At 43.3% G+C, this 22,516-nt stretch overlaps 1 protein-coding gene across 1 annotated transcript in view; it reads left to right on the top strand.

The window, feature by feature from the left end:
• The window catches only part of LOC147708069 (potassium/sodium hyperpolarization-activated cyclic nucleotide-gated channel 1-like), a 1,702,968-nt gene that overhangs the window by 1,309,509 nt on the left and 370,943 nt on the right, over window positions 1–22,516 (top strand). The window lies entirely within an intron of this gene.

Below are 22,516 nucleotides of genomic sequence, written 5' to 3'. Positions count from 1 at the left end.
AGCAGTCCGCCATGCGGGTTGTTGTCCTTCAGAATCGTCTTGTTATTGACGTCATCTTGGCAGATAGAGGTGGAGCCTGTAAGGTCATCGGGTCAAGTTGCTGTGTTTTCATTCCAGAAAACGCGCCATCCGTATACAAAGCTATTACCCGTCTTCATAAAATTGCCAATCTGATACATCAGAATCCAGGCACCTGGACTTGGTCCGGTTGGTTCTGGACAACGTTAACCGCTTGGGGATGGAAGATCCTATCCTTCCTAGGCATTGGCCTAGTCCTAGTATTCAGTTGCTGCCTGTGCCTACAGTGTGGGCCAGCGATTTGTGGACTGTGTGCCACATCATGCATTGAACATTCCAGTTTTCTTTCAAGACGTGAAAGAAAGAAAGATGAGCAAATGATGTTACAAGAACAAACTGATCGATTCATGAGGATTGATATATCATGAAGGGTCCGTAGGGAACAAGGAGGGAATGAGGAAATATAAATTTTATGGTCAAGTTGTGTTCCCTATCGTGTACCCCACCGTCTCCCTGTACCAGCTTAAAGTGCATGTAACTTCCCTCCTGTGCCAGCTATGAAGACACAAATACATTTGCGTCCAACGTTAACATGTCCTCTTTCAAACCCACCCTGAATGGGTTGAATAGTCCGTTCCTAAGTATGCTATGCCAACGTCTTTTTGTAGTGTACTTTACACGTTTTTCAGCTCTGGCAAAGTAGGCCCTGAATTTCTGCCATTGAGCCTTTTTCTGGCTTCTGACTCTGAAAGCCTCAGCCCAGGCTGCCTCTGTACCCGTGAACTCTGACTTACTTCCAGCGCGGCCCACCGCGCTTAGCTCAGCCTGCTGCCTGCCAAGACTGACTACAACCTTCGAATTATCTGTTCCGCTCCTCGAAAATACATTCCTGCCTACTAGTTTAAGTAAACATCCCCCCACCTGCAGAGCCGAAGGGCCGGCCTCACTTCCGTGCAAGTAATTCATAGCCTCTGTTACCATGCTCCCATGGAAGGCCCATGCCCCCACGCTTCTCATGCAGACACTTAGGCGCTTATACACGCACTCACAGTCAGTATAGAATAGCTTCTGCCCCAGAGACCTTTTCCGTTCAGATAATATGGTTCCCAAACATCAGATATCAGATATGATAGAAGTACGAGTTGATCTGACATGCCAGACTTCTGTCTCTTTCCGCTAGTGTAAATGTCAAGTCCCCTGCACCCTCCAGTTTCACGTCAATCACACGTCATGCAGCTGCGCGCGCATCCAAGCCTCCGATTTCTGCTGACATTGCAACATTTCTGTTTTGTGCCACCCACTTATGACACCTACCTGTGACGCTTCTAGCACACACCTCTAGTTCACGCCTAGTTCACGCCTCCTGATTACGTAGTATTAACACGTGGATGCTGTTATCTTGTCTTCTCTCAGCTGTTACGCCTACTATATTGCTTTATATGATGTGAATTAAGTATATAAGCTATGTATTGTCAATAAAATATTGCTCTATCCCTTCCTGAACCCCTTGTGGTTGCAGGAACATGATATCCAGTTCCGTAACGATTCCTTTTTAAGGAATAAAACCCCTAAGAACTCTAACACCACGGACTCTGTTTTTTTCTTTCCGATTGAGTTATTATTGATTAAGTACTTACCTGCATAGAAATTAAGACGGTAAATTAAATATTTACGACAAGTTGACTGGGGGTTAGTGTTTGATTTGTTCCAACGCTCGGTCCATCATCCCTTTTGGTATCGCTTTGTTCGCCCTAAGTTGGCAGGGTATGCCCAAACGTGGGTTCCTTGCTCACTTTGCCACTGGATTCAAGCTAACTTGGCTGAGTAGCCAGAAACCGGTCCCAAGATGCTAGTTTCTGACCCAGGAAAGACATGACTTGGCAGTTGGGGCTGGACTGTTACCATGAGGCACAGGGTCAGACTGATTTGTACATGGCCATGTCTGAACTGGGTGGTGGAGTGAACTAAAGAATGATGATGGATTAAACCCAGATGAGTTGACTGGAGGTGAGTGTTTGATTTGTTCCAACTCTCTGCCATCATCCCCTTTGGTATTGCTTTGTTTGCCCTAAGTTGGCAAGGTATGCCCAGACGTGGGTCCTTTACTCACTTTGCCACTGGATCCAAGCTAGCCTGGCTGATGACGGCTGATTAGCCAGACACCGGTCCCAGGATGCTTGTTTCGGGTCCAGGGAAGACATGGCTTGGCAGTTCGGGCTGGACTGTTCCCATGAGGCACAGGGTCAGACTGATTTGCATATAGCCATGTCTGAACTGGGGTCGTGGAGTGAGCTAAAGAATGATGATGGAATAAACCCCGATCAGTTGACTGGGGGTGAGTGTTTGATTTGTTCCAACGCTCCGCCCATCATCCCCTTTGGTATCGCTTTGTTCGCCCTAAGTTGGCAGGGTATGCCCAGACGTAGGTCCCTTGTTCACTTTGCCACTGAATTCAAGCTAGACTGGCGAATGATGGCTGATTAGCCAGAAACCGGTCCCAGGATGCTTGTTTCGGGTCCAGGGAAGACATGGCTTGGCAGTTCGGGCTTGACTGTTCCCATGAGGCACAGGGTCAGACTGATTTGCATATGGCCATGTCTGAACTGGGGTCGTGGAGTGAGCTAAAGAATGATGATGTATTAAACCCAGATCAGTTGACTGGGGGTGAGTGTTTGATTTGTTCCAATGCTCCATCCATCATCCCCTTTGGTATCGCAATAATTTGTCGCCACACTACATGGCACCAAAGGGACAAGTTCCCTAAAGTAATAAGCCAAACAAATGTGTTGTGGGTGTCATTCACTGACACTTACTTTCACAGCATGAAAACTCAATAACTAACTTGCATCATACACAATGTTATTGAGAAAGGGTACAGGACACAATATCTTGTATGATTATTGTTTTCACATCTTAAATTAAAGATGTGAAAAAGAAATTCATACAAGATATGTGTTTTGTATCCCTTTTCGATAGCATGGTTCTGATACAAGTTAATAATTGAGTTTGCACACTTTCAAAACAAGTAGAAAGTTCGGTGAATAAGTCCCATTGAATATTTGTTTGACTTAATACACTTACTACGGTTCTCAATGGCAATAGAGTGGTCCTTGTGTAGTATACATAAGTTCACTAACAAGCACTTCAAAATCCAGACAAGCCTTTAACTTTCGGCCAAACAAGATACTCCGTGACAATGTGGTGCATGTTCTGTCTACTAGTATGTGCAGCATGGGGACTATAATGCAGTTGTCAGTTGGCAAACAGAACAACTACCGCATTCTAAAAGCCGAGAAGGGTGTTGAGAAGTCCACGATTTCCTGAAGTAAAGGAACACATATTTTGCAGCTCTTTGCCTAGTGAAGGAGTGGCCCACAGACAGTAGGTATCCATTCACACCAATTGAAAGGTTTATCTATTGGCAGATCCACCTCAGTTAATTTCCCAGTATTTTGCTTTAGTATGATACCACATAAAGCAAGTAGGAAAATAGAAGGCGGCTTACTTGTGCACTGGGGAAAGTACACAAGAGTCTCCTGCCTCTTTCCCTGCATCGAGCACACTTTACGAAGATGAAATGGTCTCTCCTTTTTGGGTGTTGCAGGAATTTTATCAGCAAATTGTCGCTCCTGCAGCCTTGCCATGTCCTCCAGAACACATGAAGTGGAGGCTGCTGCTTCTGTAGTAGTGAGACTTTCAGTCACAGACAACTGAAATTCAAGAAAAGACATGAGTCTTCCTGTGGGGTCTGACGATAAACAACATACGCATTGTATGTTGCCATCTGGATCAGTTGAGTAAACAGTTTCTTATACGGAGTGAGAGTTTTACGGCTTGCATTGTATGGCTGAAGAACCTGGTCCTTCTTGTCCACTCTGCCCATGTACTTGTTGTAATCAGGTATATGGTGGGCTTGCGGACTTCGCCCATCTGACCCCAAATCGTGACAGGGGAAGTGCTCTCAGCATGAATGCTAGTGAGCACGTTCACGTCACACCTATCTGAGAACTTGACTGTGAGCAGTTCGTTGGAACACAACTCAGTGCTCTGGGATTTCTGGAGTTACTTGCAAACAAGCTCCTGCAGGAATCCTTTGCAGTGAAACAAATTGTACCACAGGCCACAGTGCCAGCTTTGTAGAGCTCACAGAACAGCTCTACTCCTGTATAGAAATTATCTACATAAAGGTTATAACCTTTGTGAAAAAGTGGCTGGCAAGCTCCCATGCGATCTTTCCTGTGACCCCTAGCGTGGGAGAGCAACCTACAGGGTTAAGAGTTGTGTCCTTCCCTGTATACACTCTCAAGCTGTACACATAGCTAGTCAAGCTCTCACACAGCATGTACAGCTTGATGCCATAGCGAGCGCATTTGCTCGGAATGTACTGCCTGAAAAGCAGCCGCCCTTTATACAAGATCAAGGACTCGTCAATGGTTTATTCTTTCCAGGAGTACAAACCTCTGGAAACCTGTCAGGCAAATATTCCACAACAGGCCGAATTTTGAATAACCTGTCATAGTCTGGATGGTCCCGGGGCAATGCAGCTGAATTGTCATTGAAATGCAGCATGAGGTGCAATAGCAAAAAAAGATCTCTGCTCATGTATGGTGGGAAGATGGGGGTTAACCAAACGGTGCGAGTAGACCAGTGGTATAGCAAGGTTGGTTTATGCACTACCCCCATTTTATGCATGAGGACCAAAAATATCTTCAGCTCCCCTAAAGAAGTGGGAGTTCACTTGTGTGCCCTAGAATGAGGCCCAAGAGTGTCTCCATGCTCCCTCAGAAATGGTTTTGCACGCAAATTTGTTTGCTGCAAATTTTCATCAAGGAAGTCAACATCCATAAAGAAATGGACATAGTCAATTGGCAATAAATTATCCGTATCGACTTTACATCCAGCCTCTTCAGTGAAAGGCGGAATGTGGAGCTGAACTAAATTGGGAGGCTGCCAAGATAGCACCCTGTCTGTGCTTGAGGCGGCAGGTGCCTGCTCTCTGGGTTGGTCTAACATGCTACTGGTGTCTCGCTGCACAGACTGAGCTTGCAAAGGGATAGCACAACTGACATTGTCTCCTTCAGAATCTCTGAATGATGAGTCGTCGGATGGAACTGCGCCGACTGAAAAATCCCTTCCAGATTCTGCTCCCTTGTCCTCTCCCTCAGTCTCAGTCTCAGTATGTGCTGTCTCTGATCCTGCCTCAGAACTGGACTCCAGAACCAGACTTAGGGCCTGGGCAGCATTCATCCAACGAAACGCCATCGCTGCTAGTACCTAAAACATTCCTTTTAAAACACTATCCTACGTAGAAGGCAGATAGGTTTTTGGTTTCAAATTGTAGGTGGGTGTGTGCGTGAGTGAAGTGTGCAACAGTCAGTTATGATGAATTCACCTTACCTTTCCTTTGCGAAATCCGTAGGCTCTCCAAAAACACTAAGAAAGAGACAAGAAGACACAGTAGTACTTTACCTTGCCACATACCCATGCTTGCATACATTAGCACTGGTGGCAGCCAGTGCGACAACCATTTGTCCCCTGCTTCCATGACCTCCAATAATATCTGTTAGTCAGCGCCAAGATGCCTACGGGTGAACGTGTACTTTACAAATGCACACTATGGCCTCCTTAAATTCCTGCACTACCATCCAGCAAACGTGCCCCTCATCTCTCCATAGCCCCTCCCGCACATTCATTTAATTTGTTTGAAAGCGTTTCGGCTTTACTAATCCACTTAGCTATCCACATAATACAGATCTGTTCTTTCCAGCACACCCTCTACATTACTCTACGGTGTCATAACTGCCACTACACAAAAGTCAGATATCTCTCTCTCTAGCAGGAATTTTTTACTCTGCAGCAGTACCACACTCTACTGCCTTTTATATATCATATGACTGAAAGCGCCAGGTAGCCCATTGATCCTACTCCTGAGGCGGAAGCCGGGAGAGCGCATAGCGCATAGCATTGTTTTTAAAAATTGTAACTGTCACGGAATTTACTTGTGCTAGCTTTTAAAACTCACCAACCAACTTTGCACGCTGCTAAGAAATCGAGCACATCAGTCAGTGCAGGTAGCGGATCCTAACGCTGCCAGCTGACCCCTAATTGATTCACTCCTCAGACGCTCTCAGCGCGAGGACTCAGGCCACGCCCCCTTGTTTGGCCACGCCCCCTGCGACGACTACATAACGCTGACTGAAAGCGCCAGGTAGCCCATTGATCATACTCCTGAGGCGGAAGCCGGGAGAGCGCATAGCGCATAGCATTGTTTTTAAAAATTGTAACTGTCACGGAATTTACTTGTGGTAGCTTTTAAAACTCACCAACCAACTTTGCACGCTGCTAAGAAATCGAGCACATCAGTCAGTGCAGGTAGCGGATCCTAACGCTGCCAGCTGACCCCTAATTGATTCACTCCTCAGACGCTCTCAGCGCGAGGACTCAGGCCACGCCCCCTTGTTTGGCCACGCCCCCTGCGACGACTACATAACGCTGACTGAAAGCGCCAGGTAGCCCATTGATCATACTCCTGAGGCGGAAGCCGGGAGAGCGCATAGCATTGTTTTTAAAAATTGTAACTGTCACGGAATTTACTTGTGCTAGCTTTTAAAACTCACCAACCAACTTTGCACGCTGCTAAGAAATCAAGCACATCAGTCAGTGCAGGTAGCGGATCCTAACGCTGCCGGCTGACCCCTAATTGATTCACTCCTCAGACGCTCTCAGCACGAGGACTCAGGCCACGCCCCCTTGTTTGGCCACGCCCCCTGCGACGACTACAGAACGCTGACTGAAAGCGCCAGGTAGCCCATTGATCATACTCCTGAGGCGGAAGCCGGGAGAGCGCATAGCGCATAGCATTGTTTTTAAAAATTGTAACTGTCACGGAATTTACTTGTGCTAGCTTTTAAAACTCACCAACCAACTTTGCACGCTGCTAAGAAATCGAGCACATCAGTCAGTGCAGGTAGCGGATCCTAACGCTGCCGGCTGACCCCTAATTGATTCACTCCTCAGACGCTCTCAGCGCGAGGACTCAGGCCACGCCCCCTTGTTTGGCCACGCCCCCTGCGACGACTACATAACGCTGACTGAAAGCGCCAGGTAGCCCATTGATCATACTCCTGAGGCGGAAGCCGGGAGAGCGCATAGCGCATAGCATTGTTTTTAAAAATTGTAACTGTCACGGAATTTACTTGTGCTAGCTTTTAAAACTCACCAACTAACTTTGCACGCTGCTATGAAATCGAGCACATCAGTCAGTGCAGGTAGCAGATCCTAACGTTGCCGGCTGACCCCTAATTGATTCACTCCTCAGACGCTCTCAGCGCGAGGACTCAGGCCACGCCCCCTTGTTTGGCCACGCCCACCTGACCTCACCCTCAACAACCACTTATATAATGTGCCTCTGGCGGAAGCGCAGCGGACGAGCGCAGCGGACGAGCGCAGCGGACGAGCGCAGCGGGAGCGCCGTTTGCGCGCCGAAGGCGCGCCTAAAGCAAGCCCGTCTGCGCCCGTCTGCGCCAGACCGAGCCCAGAGCCCACAGCCCCTGCCGCACTTACCCACCCCCTCATCAAATACTCCCAAGAATCTCTGCACCAACTCAGAGACCCCTCACATACTAGGTGCAACGGCACCATTACCCCGGAGGATGTACATTCAAGATGTCCGAACTGCGCCTACAGGTTTACGCCTTCCCCCCCCCCCCCCAGAACCCGCCTGCCTCGAGATGGCCCTGCTCAACTGTAGGTCCCTTCCAAAGCATCAGACAGAAATCAACTTACTTCTGACAGACTCCGCCATTGACGTCCTTTTCTTAACAGAAACCTGGCTGTCAACAAGTTCCGACCCAGACATTATCCAATCATTACCACCTGGGTACCTCATCAAAACCCACAACAGACCCACGGGAATGGGAGGGGGTCTAGCGATTATATATCGCGACTACCTGTCATGTCAGTTTAAAGACAGCCCCATCTTAGATTGCGAAAATGTTCTTTTCTCCTTACATCAGCCGCCGTCTACTACGCTATCCGGGATTCTAATCTACCGCCCACCGGGACAGGTAGGATGCTTCATACACTCCCTAATGGACGTCATCTCCTCCCTTGCCTGCGTGTCATCAAACTTCACAATCCTTGGAGTCTTAAATCTCCATTTCGATGACCACGCTAATAAACTTGCCTCAGATCTGAAAGCCGATCTAGCCTCCCTTAATCTACAACTTCGGAACAATGCACCTACTCATATGAAAGGACATCTGCTAGATCCCATTTTTTCCAACCTCACTAGATTATCTGTACAACCCTCTTTGCCCCTCCCCTGGTCGGACCACTTTTTGGTTCCTTTTAAACTTCAACTTCCAGGGAAGAAGTCGGAAATACCACGTCCCCAGCTCCCTTCACGCCCATGGAAAAAAATGGACACCAACTCCTGGGCACTAACGCTGTCAGACACCTTACCGGTACTAGACCCAGACCCCTCTAAAGCCGACGTCCAATTGCATAAATGGATCAACGATTCCCTTAACTCAGTCTTGCCACTCAAACCTCTTCCAACTATCAGGAAACCCTCCAAACTTCCGTGGTTTACTCAGGAATTACGCGATCTAAGAAAGAAAGGCAAAAGGCTAGAGCGCCAATGGAGAAAAAACTGGAATACTGAAGACAAAAGTGAATACAGAGCCCATATTAGGCTCTACAAAAATGCTATAAAAACAGCGCAGGCCACCTACTTTGAGGAAAAAATAGCCTCAGCGGCCAATTCCGCAAAAGAGACCTACCGCATAGTTCATCTCCTCACCAAAATGCAGGACCCACCGCCGACTCCGGACCTGGAGGGCGTAAGATGTAACCAGATGGCCGAGTTTTTCTCAGCAAAAATCGAAAAAATTCTGACTTCCCTACCGGCCCCCTCCCCCTCCCAAGCATGTTCTATCCCCTCACCTCTCCAAGATGCCCCACGCCTATGCACCTTCCCCCAAATCACCACTGAGATGTTTCTAAACATCTTACATACGGTAAAAAGTGGTGCTCCGTCAGACCCAGCCCCGATCAGTAAACTCAAACTGGTTGCCTCTACTGTAGCCCCCCCTCTTACCAACCTGGTTAATGCCTCTTTCAAAACAGGCACGGTCCCGGCTAACTGGAAGAAAGCTACGGTCAAGGCTCTTATAAAAAAAACGCATCTAGACCCCATGGAGCCATCTAATTTTAGACCCATCTCACTGCTGCCGGCCATCAGCAAAATTGCCGAACGTGTAGCAAACCAGCAACTCTCCTGGTTTCTGGAAACCAACCATCTCCTCCGCCAGTCTCAGACAGGTTTTAGACCGGGACAGGGGACCGACACCGCACTATTAGCCATGGTCGAAGAAACTAGGAGCATTATGGACGCAGGAGGATCAGTGGCAGTGATCCTCCTCGACCTAAGTGCCGCCTTCGACACGGTGGACCATGCAACCCTTATCCACCGGCTCGGTCTGATAGGAGTGGCGGACTCCACCTTAGCCTGGATTAAATCCTTCCTTGAAGATAGATCCTTCCAAGTGTCAAATGGGTACACCACCTCCAAGGCTCAGCCACTCAAGTGTGGGGTTCCTCAGGGATCTTCCCTGAGCCCCACACTTTTCAATGTTTACATGGCCCCCCTTGAGGATGTTGTCACACCTTTTGGCATCAAAACAATAATGTACGCCGACGATACACAGCTGGTCGTTTCCCTCAACCAATCAGATAATTCCCTCCCCAATCTATCCAGTTGTCCTGAGAAGGTGTACCAGTGGATGTGTGACTCCCGGTTAAAACTAAACGGAGACAAATCAGAAATACTCCTCCTGGGAAATCTGAACAAAATTCCCACATCCCTTCCCTGGCCGCCATGTATGGGAACTCCACCAACCCCCAAAACCGAAGTAAAAAGTCTGGGGATATGGCTAGACCAGGATCTCAGTTTCAAGACTCAAGCCAGGAAAACTGCAGGAACCTGTTTCGGCCTCATAAAGATGTCACGAAAGATCCTCCATCTGATCCCCTCCCAATCCAGGAAACTCCTGATGCAGGGGCTGGTGAACTCCAGATTAGATTACGGCAACGTGCTGTATCTGGGGGCTCCAGCCTCTGTAGTCCACAGACTACAATGTGCACAGAATGCGGCTGCAAGAATCTTAACTGGAACCAAAGCGAGGTGCTCGGCCAAACCAGCCCTCAGAAACCTTCACTGGTTGCCAGTGAAAGAACGGGTCACGTTCAAAACCCTGTGTATTTCCCACAGAATAATGCACGACAAAGGCCCCCCCATTCTTAGACCACTTCTGAAACCGCACCAGTCCAGTAGACAACTAAGATCCAACTCCCTATCTCTCGCGAGCGTCCCTAGGATTAGGAAGACTAGAACTGGTGGTCGCCTGTTCTCTTACAACACCCCCAGATTGTGGAACTCCCTCTCACTCTTTCTGAGGCGAGAACATAACCACCTTAGTTTCCGGAAGCAACTAAAAACCTGGCTCTTCCCTTGATCACCTCTCCCTTGCTTCCCCACCTTGCTGGATCTATGGTCACTAGCGCTGGGATGCCCTAGGGTAGCTATGCGCTCTATAAATCCCAAATCAAATCAATCAAATCAAATAGTTCTTTCACAGTCTCATCATTTCAGCACTGAAGCTTTTTTCCAATGCTATACAACAAAGTCCTAGATGTTGCTTATTTATATTATGCATCTAACAAGCACTAACAAAACCAATAGTACTGGCTTGTAGGTGTAATGTTGCTTGTTGTATTATACCTGAATGGCATGATAGAAGTCTCAAAATACCTCTCGGGCAGAACCCTAAGATAAGCAAAGATTTTAAGCTTATGTGTTTAAGCCACACCCTTAATCACATCAGCCACACCTCTCCCCCCAGCTTTTTCCATCCCATGCAAGACACTGACACAGAGAGATCTCTCTGAAAACCTATATATATATACATCTATATGAAGTGATAACTTATTTATGTAATCATTGTGTCTTACTGCATTTTACTGTGTTTTATTGAAAATATTATCTTTATAATCTTTTATGGTTCTTGAACCGAAATAAAGAGGGAATAATATATATATATATAAGCCTCTGCCCCACGACAGGATGGATCCGATTCAGGGAAAAACACACTCACTCGTATTTTCAGTATTTTAAGGCGGCCTTAATTCAGAAGTTATGCCGTACCCAACGTGTTTCACCTTGTTCACGGGATACTGCACTTACAAAACAGACATCTTTTATTTCTGTTTGCTACCATTTACTTCCTGTGTTCAGGTAAGGTGCATGCTGGTGATTGTGGTTCACTTCTACAACTAGCTTACAAACATGTAAGTTAATAGTGAAAAGATATTCACAGTGCAAGTGTTTTTAAGTGCAAAATTAAAATGAATAACGTTTTTTAACTTAAATGCATCGTGTCCATTTTGCACAAACATGTGGTTTAATTGCAGTTCAAGCTCTCCAGTGAGGCAAAACATGTTTATTCATTTATGGTTGGCTTGGATGGTATTTTACCAATCCAAAGCTGTAATATTGTGTCTGGAGTGGTAAATGGCTTTTGTCATTTTACAGTTCGGCGTGGATAGCACTGTGCTAATCCTATTCTTAAAGACTTTGCTGTACAAATGGCAAAAGACTTTGTCCATTTCTATCTCGGCGTGGATAGCACTGTGCTAATCCTATCCTTAAAAACTTTGATAGAAAAGCAGACATTTGAGGTGAGCAAATTTAGAGTGTCACTGGTGCTGAGGGTGCTCTATACAGGAGCTGCCTTCCACCTAAACTTGGGAACTACCCAGAGTTCTCTCCTTCTTTTTTGCATATATATATATATATATATATATATATATATATATATATATATATATATGCTGCAAAGACTCGTCCTTCGTTTCCACACGAAAACACGACAGCCAAACCATGCAGAAAAGACGAGGTGGACCCAATTTGGTGCTTCTTTTTTTATTTTGCTTTAAAGTGCAACCACATCACCACGACGCGCTCCGGCAGCTCCCTGCCTTGATCACATGACAACAGTGTCGTGGGATACACCTCTTTTTAAAGTGCCAGTGTGCAAATGGACATAGAAAAAATCTTTAACAGTCTGTTTCTTGCTCTATACAGGAGCTGCCTTCCACCTAAACTTGGGAACTACCCAGAGTTCTCTCCTTCTTTTTTGCATATATATATATATATATATATATATATATATATATATATATATATATATATATATATATGCTGCAAAGACTCGTCCTTCGTTTCCACACGAAAACACGACAGCCAAACCATGCAGAAAAGACGAGGTAGACCCAATTCGGTGCTTCTTTTTTTATTTTGCTTTAAAGTGCAACCACATCACCACGACGCGCTTCGGCAGCTCCCTGCCTTGATCACATGACAACAGTGTCGTGGGATACACCTCTTTTTAAAGTGCCAGTGTGCAAATGGACATAGAAAAAATCTTTAACAGTCTGTTTTCTTTCGTGTGATACGTAAAATACAGATAGACTAGATAATTAGTATAAAATACTAAAAATATAAACAGTACATGGATGTTACGCCAACGAAATTCTATGTATAATACATTATGGCTATTGTAGCATCATATACATATAATGAACCTTCAATTCATATCTTATTAACTGCTATTTTCTCAAATATCCATTCACTAAATACTAAAGTGCATCTCCGTGAATCTAAATGAGACTAACAAAATATAATAATACTATCGTGCAGAAACTCAGTACTAAATAAAGAAATAATATCCTTAGTGAATAAACAAATCATCTTAAATTTAAACAACATATTGCGCCCTGCCTGTAAACAATATTATCTCTATGAAGGGATAGGTACAAGACAAAACAGATACTACAAGGGCTCCACTAATGAAATGCAACATATTACCACTTATAATGAATGATTCCCACAATTGCTTAACATCAAAACCATTTTTTTGTGTCATTCAATTCATTCATAGGTCTTTAAAATTGCATAAATAGTTAAAAACCCATTTAGTATCAAAAATAGATTTAAATATTGTTCTTTTGTCCTATAAAATCACCTATTTACATTATTACAATCATAAAAAGCATTACTGAGATATTTACATTTAGACAGTTTGGGATTGGTGGAACACTAATTCTTATTGATAAAGACCACCTCGGAATAAAGTGCAATTTTGTATGACCGTGATCTAAATGGTCATTCCAAAAATGTGTACATATCTTCACTCATATTTAGACCTTTTGGCTGTTTTGTATCTAGAGTGAGTATGTAATGGGTTTCTAGCCGGCGAAGCATGCCCTCCCTGTCCCCTCCTCTTCTCTGAATTGGGACGGTGTCAATTATGTAGTACCTTAGATCTTTTGAGTTTCCACCATGTACTTCATGAAAATGCCTCACCACAGGGTAATTGGGGTGGTTGTTGTTTATCGCCCTGATGTGCTGCAAAATCCTCTTGTGACTTGGAAGTTTTGTACTGCCTACATACTTCAAATTGCAGCTACATTCTAATATGTAAACCACAAATTCACTTTTGCAGGTTAAGTGATATTTGATGTTCTGTGGTTTTGAGCTGAAGGCGGTCAGATATGAAGTTTTGTTTACTCCATACGTGCAAGCCTTACAGCTCGGGCATTTGTAAAAACCTTTACGTGCTAAAGACCAACCCGTATTTTCCCTGTATTCTGGGCTACTCTTTACCAAAACATCCCCCATTGAAGTGGCCTTTCTATATGTAATTGATGGATAATCCGGGAGGGTGTTACCAATGACAGGGTCTTCTTTAACTAGATGCCAATTGCGATGAATTATCTTACGCAATTCCCTGTGTTGGCGATTGTAAGTCATAATTAATCTAGGTGTTTCCTCAGGTGTTGTAGTATTACCTGTATTTTCTATCAAGGGGGTTTCTGCATTGTTAAGAAGTTCAATCCTTGATTTTAATCTAGACTTGACAATTGCCGCATCTACTGTTTTTGCACTGTAGCCTCTTTCTAGAAATCTACACTTGCTTTCCTGCTGATGTTTTTTCAATTCTCCCTCATCACTACATATTCTACGTAGCCGCAGCATTTCCCCATAGGGGATGCTATGAATGAGATGGCTTGGATGTGCACTGCTTGCGTGTAGCAGGGTATTCCCTGCCGTTTCCTTCCTAAACAAAGTGGTCTTAATTTTGCCTTCATCAATTTTTACTAGAACATCCAGGAAGGAGACCTGACTACTGCTTATGTCTGATGTAAAGCATAAGTTTACGTCATTGATATTGATATTGTCGATAAACGTCCGTGCTTCCTCTCTACTGCCATTCCACACTATTAACAAATCATCAATGTACCGTAACCATGATACAATGTTGTCCCTACAGGTGTCCCAATATTGCCCCCTGAGGACCAGCTCCTCCCACCAGCCCATAAACAGACAGGCATAACTGGGGGAGAAGCTGGCCCCCATGGCGACACCCTGGACTTGGCGGTACATCTGTTTATTGAAAAGGAAAAAATTATGTTCTAAACAAAATGATAACATGTCAATGAGCATTTTGTTATGCATGGTAAATTCAATAGGTCTCTTAGCTAGGAAATGTTGAACCGCTCTGACTCCATCTATGTTCCTGATGCAAGTATATAATGAAGAGACATCAAGGGTTATAAGATGATATCCATTTTCCCATTTGACCTTTGCAATTTTGGACAAAAAGCCTCCAGTGTCTTTTATGTACAACTCTAATTTGCACACATGTTCTTGTAAAAAGAAGTCTATATATTGTGACAAATTTTCAAGTGGACCATCACATGCCGCGATGATTGGTCGTCCTGGGGGTGTCTCTTTGTTTTTATGTATTTTTGGTATGAAGTAAATCACTGGCGTGCGGGGATGTTCCTTTTTTAGGAATTTGAATTCCTCCGTATTTAGGAGTCCTAAACTTTTCCATGCCAGTAGTTTACTGCATAATTCATCCTGCATCTGTTTGTATTTGATGGGAGAGCTGTGGTGGTAACACTGTATGTCGCTGAGCTGGTTGTTTGCTTCAGTTAGATATTGTGAAAGGGGCCATAGCACGATGTTTCCTCCTTTATCCGAATTTCTTATCACCACATTGTTTTCCTTCTTCAATTTTTCCAGCAAGAGATCATATTGGATTTGTTCCTTAGTTCTTCTCCGTTTAGTCATTTGAATTTTTGTGTGTAATTTCTTGACTTGAGAGACCACAGTGTCATTGAAAACGTCTATCGAGTCTTTAACCGTGATGGGCACAAACTTGGATTTTCTTTTAAATGGGGTTTCCGGTTTTTTATTCGCCAAACTCCTTACTTGTTGGGTATTAAGGATTGGAAATTCCTGTGAAACCTGTGTATTTTGTGACTCCATGTCATTCTGTGTGCTGTTCCGCGTATTTCTAATACCCTGGACTGAAGTTAACAATTCATAGTCACTGGCTACCAAATTTGTGGTCTCTACAGCTTTATTACCTCCAGGCTTATTTTTTGGTTTGCTTGTCAATTGCGTTTTGTGGAATTTCTGCAGTTTTAATTTGCGTATAAATTGGAACACATCTGCCCTTGTCTTAGTATAGTGAAAATTGCTTTCAGGGCAGTATGATAGCCCTAATGACAGCAGCTGTTTCTCCGCCATTGTCAAATCAATACTTGCTAAGTTTATGATGGTATTTGCGTTTGGGCTGGTATTTTGAATTCCTACGTTTTCTTCGCCTATATATATATATGAGATTCTCTCTATACATATATATATATATGTATATATATATATATATATATATATATATATATATATATATATATATATATATATATATATATATATATATATATATATATATATATATATATATACCTAACTATATGACATCCGCTTAAGAAAAATTAAATAATGTTTTGATCAATAAAATGAAGTATGATGTGTTGGGGAAATAATAACAAAACATGCCTAGAGCAGGAAAACAGAAAACAGTAGAAGCAAGTGTTTATCCAAGGTATTTTACAGTATGGAGTTGCTCTTGACTGACATTTTCATACAAGCTCAAATAATTTTAGTTAATTAAACTGCTTGTTTTTACCTTATAAATGTTGGGTCTCATCTTTATTGAATTTTAACATGTATTTGTTCTAAGACGGTAGTCCGTACTATTTTGTCTCTGTCTATATTTCGGTAGATCACGTGTATATGCACATTGGCACTTTAAATAGGTAAAAAAACAAAAAGTGCGTGCGTCATGTGATCAAGCCCTGTTGAGACCGAAATGCGTCATGGTGGTGTGGTGGTGTGAGGGTATGATAAAACTAACTGCACTGAATTTGGAGTGTGCATTTGTTTTTCTAGGAAAAGGGGATTGTTTAAAAACGAGGACAAAACAGAATATTTTTATATATATAGATATATATATATATAGGGCCCGAAACGCGTCATGGCGGTGATTGTGTTGCACGAGAATTAAAAAGCTAGCAAATTACCTACATGGGTCCGTGTTTGTTTTTCCGGAGGATTGCATAGGAAGATATAAACGGAGTTCTTATATATATATATATATATATATATATATATATATATATATATATATATATATATATATATATATATATATATATATATATTCAAAACAAAGAGCAGGGTCCTGCTGGGATTCTTCTCCCGGGCCAGGTGGCGCATATAGATCGGCGGACCACAGAAGCCGATTACTATTCAATCCAGGGATTGCTTCAAAGCAACAAATTGTCTTCTCCCGGGCCAGGTGGCGCATATAGATCGGCGGTGGATTGAATATATATATATATATATATATATATATATATATATATATATATATATATATATATATATATATATATATATATATATATATATATATATATATATATATATATATATATATATATATATATATATATAGGAAATCCGCAACATTCTATTGGGAATAACTTTGGCGCCGGTTGAGGAATCTGCCTGTAATTTTCCTTAAATTTGCCTTGCTGTGCTCCGCTCCTTCCCTGAAAGTTTGGGGGTTTTCGTCAAGCGGGGGCCGAGATAAAAAGGGGGGTCCCAAAACGTGTTTTCCCCATGTTAATTTCCATAGGGCGGTTGGACTCACTTTTAGCCCGAACGGCTGAATGGATTTCCACCAAACTTGGCAAAATTGTAGGGACTGGTAGCCCGATGTGCCTTTGCTATGTCTCAAGATATGTGCTCCAGTGGATTTTGAGTAATTTAGGTTCAAAAATATATATATATCTATAAGCGCGCCCGGTATGCGCACCGGGGAGCGCGTACCAGTGCGCTACGCGAGTTCGCGGGTGTCTGTCAACATTCCAAACAGTCTGTAGCGGCCGCCATCTTTTGTCTCGGTAGGATTGAGACACAAGAGGTGGCAAAAACAAAGGGGAAAATGACCAAAAGGGGGCAGGGTAGACCACCCCCTGACTCCCTAGGTTTGATGTGGGGGCCATAAAAGGGCCCGGCGGGGCAAAAAAAATATTTTTTCGATTTGCGCGGGGGAGCGCCCGGTACGCGCACCGGGGAGCGTACCATGGGGAAAAAAGAATGACAGATTTTTTAAAAAATGTAGCATTTTTTTATAAATTGGAGGTAGTTCTAAAAAGAACTGTTTTTTTATTCTTTTTGTTGTTTTATATTTTTTTTATTGTTTTCTGGAACATTATTTACTTTTTTTGGCTTTTATGAACAATTTTATATTTTTTTGTTATTTTTATGGGGACAAACAAAAAACAGGGAATTGTAAACGGCTCAACTGGAGCAAAAAAAATCAGGAAAAAATTACGGGGTTTTTTGCCACTTGTGGTTGTCACCAGCACGGTTGTTGAGTCTAATGCTTTGCTCACCATAGCAAATTGTCCTTCCACAAAATTTGCAAACTATTTTCAAATCTCCAAACTGGGTTTGGATGTTTGGGACCATCTCCCTTGTCTCTGGACCCGATGAGTGGGTTGCTTACTTTGGGAGGTGCTGGGAGAAGATTGGGGAGGGTTTCTGGTCAGTTCTCTGACCTCTGCCGCAGCATAGTTGTTTGGGTGCCGGCGTTGCATGTGGCAAATCATGGTTTTGTTGCCAAAAGAATACTTTTTGGCAGGGTTCCCCCTAGAAAGTACAGTGCCACAGATCATACAAGTAACCTTTGGCGCATTAACTTTTTTGAGGCCCCTTGGGATTTTAAAAAACTCCCAGACAATGTGCTCCTTTGGCTTATAGGTGGTAGTATCTTCAGGCAGGTACCGCCTCTCCTCCTCCTCCTCCTCTTCTTCTTCTCCACCACTGTGGTGTTGTGGTGGTCCTTGTGGTGGTGGTGGTGGTGGTGGTGGTGGTTGAGATGCTCCTGCTGCTGCTGCTACTGTAGCCATTTCTCAGTACAAATAGGTACAAATAAGTCTGCAAACAGGTCTTCCTCACTCAAAGTACAAAGTGAGAATGAGGAAAAAAAGGTGGGGGCTTTCATCATTTGGAAAACAAAACTGTCCTGAACCAATGAAAAGTGTTATTTTCAGGTCACATGACCCGACGCGCTTACGCTACGCGCCCTGGCTACAAGGCTACAGCTCGAACGGCTGAACGGAATTACACCAGATTTGGCAAAATGGTAGGGTCTGGTATGCAGCAGTGCCTTTTGTATGTTTGGTGAAAATCCCTCCAGTAGTTCTTGAGAAAATTGAATTTGAAATTTTTCAAATGCATTTTCTATGGGACCTTTAGACACGGCTACAGCCCGAATGGCTGAACGGAATTACACCAAACTTGTCAAAATGGTAGGGACAGGTATGCAGTAGTGCCTTTTCTATATTTGGTGAAAATCCCTCCAGTAGTTGTAGAGAAATTGAATTTGAGCAAATTATATATCTATATGCGCTCAACATTCTATTGGGAATAACTTTGGCGCCGATTGAAAAATCTGTGTGTAATTTTCCAGAATTTTGGCCAGCTCCGCTCCGCTCCTTCCCTGAAAGTTTCGGGGGGATTCGTCAAGCGGGGACTGAAAGGGGGATCCAAAAATGTGTTTTCCCCATGTTAATTTCCATTGGGACCTTTAGACACGGCTACAGCTCGAACAGCTGAATGGAATTACCCCAAACTTGGCTAAATGGTAGGGCCTGGTATGCAGATGTGCCATTGCTATGTTTGGTGAAAATCCCTCCATTCGTTCTTGAGAAAATTGAATTTGAAATTTTTCAAATGGCATTTTCTATGGGACCTTCAGACACGGCTACAGCCCGAACGGCTGAACGGAATTACACCAAACTTGGCAAAATGCTAGTGACAGGTATGCAGTAGAGCCTTTTCTATAGTTGGTGAAAATCCCTACAGTAGTTGGTGAGAAAATTGAATTTGCGCAAATTATATATCTATATGCGCTCACCGCACGCGCACCGTACGCGTACAGTACGCGTACCGTACGGTTACTTGCGCGTACCCTTACGTGCGCGTGCGAGTTTCTGATTGGCTGGCAGTCGACTGTCAACATTCCAAACTGTCCAAACCAGGATGTGTTGGCCATCATCTTGTTTTTCAGGAGAACTGAGGCACAAGAGAGCCCAAAACAAGAGTGGAAAAAACGAAAAGGGAGCAGGGTAGAGACTCCCCAACCCTCTAGACCTTCTCAGGGGGTCCCAAAAGGACCCCCAAGGGCAAAAGAAATAAAAATCGCGGGGTACGTGCGCGTACCCCACGATTTAAAAAAATAATACTTTTTTTTGCACTTGGTGGTCCTTCTGGGACCCCCTGAGAAGGGCTAGGGGGTCAGGGGGTCTCAACCCTGCCCCCTTTTCGCGTTTTCCACTCTTGTTTTGTGCTCTCTTGTGCCTCACTTCTCCTGAGAAACAAGATGGCTGCTCAGGTGGTCCCAGAAGGATAATAACATATATAAACGTTATACGCTAATAGAATTTGCATTTACAAAACCTTTGAAATTTATTGAAATAAAACCATAGGTTTCACGCCTGATATAGTTAGGAATTAGCATTTAAAAAACCTTGCAAATTCACTTAAAAAACCATAGGTTTCAGGCCTTATATAGTTAGGAATTAGCATTTTAAAAACCTTGTAAATTCACTTAAAAAACCATAAGTTTCAGGCCTTATATAGTTAGGAATTAGCATTTTAAAAAAACATTGAAATTGCTCCTATATAGTTAGTTGTACTAACTATATTTCGCGCACCCGCAATCCACTGCTGATGATGTCACATATTACATCATTCATGACATGGTCAGTGACATCACTGATGACATCACTGATGACATCTCAAATGACATTAACTGATGACATCACTGATGACATCTCATTTGACATCACTGATCACATCACTGATGATATCATTCATGTGATAATACGATGCACCTCCTCACACTCTAATATAACCTTTGATACACCCACTGTTAAATACAGTGTACCATTCTTGAAACCTGACACATCAATACCAGTTACTACATACGGACTCACTGATTCCTAGGTCTACACACACATTCACTCATTCACCCATTGAATCACTCATACATACAGTCACTCATCAATACAACACTATCATATGCACTCATACACCTATACAGACACTCACACACTGCCACTCATCCATGGAGTTACTCACACACCTAGTCAGTCATGCAAAGAATCAATCACACTTCCATTTACTCAACTATACAGTTATACACACAACACCTTACTTATTCAAACATATACTAACACATACATACTCAATTATACAATCACTGATACAAAACACAATGATGCATACAGCCACTCTCACATTCACTGGCTCTCATGTATAGTCATTTATATATGCCAACTCTCACATGCACTGTGTTTTACATATGTACTTACTTGGACATGTAGCACTGAGATATCCATTCACTCACCAACACACCCATGCACACCGCCCATATAGCTGTTTGAACATGCACTCTTGAACTCATACACCTAGTGAATCAACTGCTCACACATCTATGCACAGAGTCACACACCTCCCAGCCACCAACACACACACTCAGTCTCCCATTCAAATACTTGGGCAACCAATCAATAACCCATATAGTCACTCATATAGCTACTGATCAACACATGCAGCAGCTTACACAACAACAGACATACTGATGCACACATTCAGACAGTTTAGTCACTAACCCATGCTTTTAGTAGGACTCATTTAATCACTCACTCATACGGTCAGTCACGCACCTACTAAATCCTTCATCCAGACACTTATACATCCACTCATTCTTCAATATGTAAAACATATTTAAACTTTACAGAAACACACAGTCACTGGATGATGTCATAAGTGATGTGACCAGTGATGTCAAATGAGATGTCATCAGTGATGTCATTTGAGATGTCATCAGTGATGTCACTGACCATGTCATGAATGATGTAATATGTGACATCATCAGCAGTGGATTGTGGGTGCGCGAAATATAGTTAGTACAACTAACTATATAGGAGCAATTTCAATGGTTTTTTAAATGCTAATTCCTAACTATATAAGGCCTGAAACCTAAGGTTTTTTAAGTGAATATATATATATATATATATATACTAGCGGCCCGTCCCGACGTTGTCCGGGTAAAAAAAGGCTAGGCAGCAATGGTTTTAGTATCATTGTACATTCGTCCCACATGATAAGAGACACATTTTGAAGCAGTGTCCCCAAAGGTCCGTTTTTCCAAATAGAGCATATTGAATCCCTTTCAAGGGAAACTGTTAGAGGCAGTTCAAAGGTAGAATGTGCTGTTTTCCCAGCTGTTAGCAAAGTGGCAGCTATTCCAGATGAAGCAACAGCTAGAGCCAAATTCCCAGAAGATCGAACTTTGGCAAGTATGAGGTTGATTAGGTAAGTCTTTCCTGTGCCACCGGGGGCGTCTATGAACAATAGTTTGCCTTGCTTCTTTTCAACACTATCAACTATGGTGTTGTAGGCAAGTTGTTGATCGGGAACTAAGTTAGGCAAGTGTTGAGCAAGGTAGTTATTTAGCTCTGGAATATTGTGTGCGGTAGCGATATTGTGGTATCCAGTTAGGTTAGTTCGGACCGCTGGCGGCAGGCTGAAATCTTGTAAGGACTTCTCGCTTAATAGATACAGTGAGTCTTCAATTTCTATAAGTCCTTGGTTTATGATTTCATTGTTGATAGCAGCCCGTGCCGACGTTGTCCGGGTATGAATTGCTGCCAGCCAGTAGTATATTGTTTTGGAGGATTTCGTTTTGATAGCATTTCTTATCTGTGACAGGCCTGTGAAACGCTCCGATTCACAGTGCACTGCTGATGCACTTAAGAGTGCGCGTTCAGTAGTGTGTGAACTCGACTTTCCCTACTTTATATTTCTTTGCAATATTATATAGCGCAAACTCGACAACATGGCATGAGCACAATTTACATTACAGAAGAACACATTCATTTGTGGTAGGCACGGGGAGACAAAGCGATTTGCCTGGAATCACTGGATGTTGAGCTGATGCAG

This window comes from Lissotriton vulgaris, chromosome 6, assembly GCF_964263255.1.
Source record: "Lissotriton vulgaris chromosome 6, aLisVul1.2, whole genome shotgun sequence".
NCBI lineage: Eukaryota > Metazoa > Chordata > Amphibia > Caudata > Salamandridae > Lissotriton > Lissotriton vulgaris.
This window is presented reverse-complemented; position numbering and strand designations above follow the sequence as displayed.